This window comes from Gossypium arboreum, chromosome 7, assembly GCF_025698485.1.
Source record: "Gossypium arboreum isolate Shixiya-1 chromosome 7, ASM2569848v2, whole genome shotgun sequence".
NCBI classification, from domain to species: domain Eukaryota; kingdom Viridiplantae; phylum Streptophyta; class Magnoliopsida; order Malvales; family Malvaceae; genus Gossypium; species Gossypium arboreum.
In genome coordinates, this window is record NC_069076.1 from 55293365 (window position 1) to 55297602 (window position 4238).

Consider the following 4238-nt stretch of genomic DNA (forward strand, 5'->3'; position numbering starts at 1 on the left):
ACTAACATCAAACTTCTTAAAGCTCATAGTTTCATCAATTGATCAACTCAAAATCATCAACAAAATCAGAAATTGAGATATGGTCTTGATAGTATACTAAGCAACGATCACAAAAATGTAGAAAGTATCAAAAATTAATCAAAAATCATACCTCAATTCAAGTTCAAATTGTCGAAACCCTAGCTTGAGTTTTTATTTCTTTTTCTTTAGTATATTCAGCCAACATGGAGAAAATAATGAACCAATTTTATGCTTTGTTTTATTATTAATAACATTAATATGCATTTTACTATTTTAACCTTATTATAAACATTAAAATTTCACTAACTAATGTCCAACCATGTCATTTAATATATTCATTGGTCCATTTACAGCATAAGGACCTCATATTTAGAAAGACACATCAATTCAGCACTTAATGAAATAGAAAGCCAATTTTATATTTTTTGCGATTTAATCCTTTTTACAAATTAAGCACACAGACGATCGAATTTCCATATGAAACTTTCACACATGCTTAAACACATACTGTAAACACGGAAAATAATATTTAAATATTTTTTTGACTCAGATTTGTGGCCCCAAAACCACTATTCCTACTGGGGTCTAAATCGGACTGTTACACCATTTTTCTTAAGGTCTTACCATAGAAGAAGGTACTGAGATTTGGTCGTAAGGGCAAGTTGAGCCCTAGGATTATTGGATGCTATCGCATATTGAAATGAGTGGGACCGGTTACCTACCATTTAGAGCTACCTGTAACACCCCGTACCCGAGACCGTTGCCGGAGTCGAACACAAGGTGTTAACGGACTTAATTCATTAATTAAACAGCTCATACAATTCATTTTAAAATTTCCAGACAAGCTGGCTAACTGCATCACAGTCGCTTTAAAAATCATATCTCGAGTTACAAAACTCGAAATCCAATTCTGTAAATTTTTCCTGAAACGAGACTCATATATATATCTACTAATTTTTTCTAGAATTTTGGTTGGGCCAATTAGTACAGTTTATTAGTTAAAGTCTCCCTGTTTCAGGGTTCAACTACTCTGACCTCTGTGTATTACGAATCATATATCTCCCTGTACAGAGCTTCAATGACTATGCCGTTTGTCTCTAATAAAACTAGACTCAATAAGGAATCTGTACATATAAAGCATGATTTCTAATTATCTCTGTAAAATTTATGGTGAATTTCGAAAGTCAGAACAGGGGGTCCAGAAATCGCTCTGGCCCTGTTTCACAAAAATTTAAACATCTCATAAAATATAGCTCATATACCTGTTTCGCTTATTCCATATGAAAATAGACTCATCAAGCTTCGATTCCATAACTTATTCATTATTTAATTCCATTTCTACTATTTTTAGTGATTTTTCAAACTCACATCACTGCTGTTGTCTGAATCTATTTTATGGTAAATTTTACCTATTTCATGGTTTCCATGGATTAGCTAGCAATTTGACATTCATAATACCAAATATGATCATGATTAGCCATTCCAATGGCTAATCATTACCAAGCATTTCTATTTCCATACCACTCAATAACCATATCATAAGACCATATATACAAAATGATTATAATGCTATACATGCCATACTCAAAATATACAAGCCATTATGCCAAGATGGTATACGGATAGTGTGAGCGTGCCTCCGACCGTTTCCGATTTCTGAGCTGGCTTGTCAACACTACAAGGAATGAAAAGGAGGGAGTAAGCATAAATGCTTAGTAAGCTCACATGCAAATAGCAAGTAACATAACCATATAAGCAAACATAAAACATCATTTGCATAATCATCACCAAGACATTCATATCACCTTTTCATTTATCATCTTACCATATTGTTGTTATATCGAGTTTTCAACCCGAGGGTTAAGTACATACCTGTTCAAAGTATCCATTTCACAACACTTACCAATACGACCCTTTCATCTTTAGTATTCCTCCATTTGAGTAGAACTTTACCCGTTGAACACATCGGAATATAATTCGGATACATGGAAAGTTTGCACATAAGTGCCACATATGTAGCCAAGCTACCATGTAACCCGCCCATAAGTGAACTCGGACTCAACTCAACGAGATCGGGCGTTCGCATCCATAAGTGAACTCGGACTCAACTCAACGAGTTCGGATGCCTAGTTACATCTCACGAACTCGGACTCAACTCAACGAGTTCGGACATTCGCATCTATAACTGAACTCGGACTCAACTCAACGAGTTCGGATGCTCAACCATCCTAGTGACATATCACTTGTATCCTAATCTATTCCTAAGGTTCAAACGGGCTTTTTCCTCGAACACTTATTCTTGCCGTCTTCCGTAGAATGCCGAAATCAATACTCGGTAACAATTATGTTTAACAAGTAGCTCACATAATTTACACATTATTTGAAATTAACCACAAAGCATACATTTCATGATGAAATTCAGCATAACACATAATTAATATCAATAACTTAAAAATAACAATTATGCTACATTATTTACACATGAACTTACCTCGTATGCGAAAATGGCTATTTTTACCATTTCGTCCACAACTTGGTATTTTCCCCATTTTAGCCCGAATTTCAGTTTTCCTTGCTCTATCATTTAAAATATAGTCTAATTAGGACTCACATTATTCAAATTGACCCAAAATCATATTTTTGGAAAATTACAATTTTGCCCCTAAACTTTTGCATATTTACACTTTTGCCCCAAAGCTCGTAAATTAAAATTCAGCCTATTTTCTTATGTTTTATGACATGCTGATCATTTTTCCCTTCTATGGCAACATCAAATTCTCACTCTAACATGTACTTATGACTATTAGGTATTTTTACCGATTAAGCCCTTTTGCTCGTTTTCACTTAAAACCGAGTAGCACGAGTTTTCTAACATAATTTAAAACCTCATATTCTATCATAAAACACCAAAATACACAAATTTCACCTATGGGTATTTTTCCAAATATAAACCCTAGGTTAAATTATTGCTAGCATAAGCTAAATCGAGCTAGGGACTCCAAAAACGTAAAAATCATTAAAAACGAGGCTAGAACGGACTTACAATCGAGCTTGGAAGCTTGAAAAACCCTAGCCATGGTTTCTCCTTGCTATATTCGGCCATGGGGTTGAAGATGAGCAAAATTGGCTTTTAATTTTGTATTTTAATTCATTTTACCCCTAAATGACCAAAATGCCCTTACTACTAAACTTTCAAAAATTCCATCCATGTCCAATTTTGTCCATAGACTTAGAAATTGGTAAAATTACTCTTTAAGGACCTCTAATTAATAATCTAATTCAATTTTATGCAAAATACTTCTAGAACACAAGTTTTGCAATTTATTCAATTTAGTCCCAAATTTCAAATTAAGCACTTTATGCATAAAATTTCTTCACGAAATTTTCACACAATCATGCAATCATATCATAGACCTTAAAATAATCATAAAATAATTATTTCTATCTCAGATTTTGTGGTCACGAAACCACTATTCCGACTAGGCCCAAAATCAGGATATTACAACTCTCCCCCTTGAGGATTTTCGTCCCGAAAATCTTACCGTAAAAGTGGTCTTCACTTTTAATCTCATATTTGGTGCCGAAGAACTTGCACTTAGACTGTACCTCCAATACATCTCTTCAATTTCTCATATGATCTAAAAGCTTACAGTCTCAACTCTCAACTGTTCTTAAATTTTCAACCCTTCTTAATTTCCCATGATATCATGACATAAAACCCGGATCTCAACTTGATTTAATGGAGACCGGAATTCCAAGAAATCCAACAATCAAAGAGACCTGAAATTCCCTGAATCTGATGAGTAGGAATTCATTCAATACAAATGTGATTTATAGATCTCGCCAAACATTTAACAATAGGATACATCACATTTTCCTCTTTCCGCCATAAAAATAATTCTGATATGGCCTCAAGAATAATCCTTTTCATTTCCATCCCAATATCAACATTGACAAGGATAATTTTGATAGATCCCAATGCTCGGCTTTAACCCCTTTAACAACTCCGATTTTATGTAACATCGGATGCTCTAAACTATCACATTACCTCACTGTCTTGAAACACATCACAATTCATACAACAATACATTACTGAAAGTCAGGAAGTCATTGCTCAATGTAGACTAGTCTAGTTCAGACGCTTCGGTTACCAATATTCTCATCTATCCGAACTCTGTCAACATGTAATAAACTTTTTAGCTTTCACAAGATGGAAA

The 4238-nt window shown here is 34.1% G+C and overlaps 1 long non-coding RNA gene across 1 annotated transcript; it reads right to left on the reverse strand.

Annotated features, from left to right (window-relative positions):
- Positions 1-1476: 1476 nt before the first annotated feature.
- On the reverse strand, positions 1477-3142 carry LOC128295081 (uncharacterized). Its single transcript, XR_008285383.1, has 3 exons — positions 3065-3142; positions 2513-2598; positions 1477-1696 (listed from the first exon to the last, which is right to left on the reverse strand). It is a non-coding gene; the product is annotated as an uncharacterized LOC128295081 (long non-coding RNA).
- Between the last annotated feature and the right edge of the window lie 1096 nt (positions 3143-4238).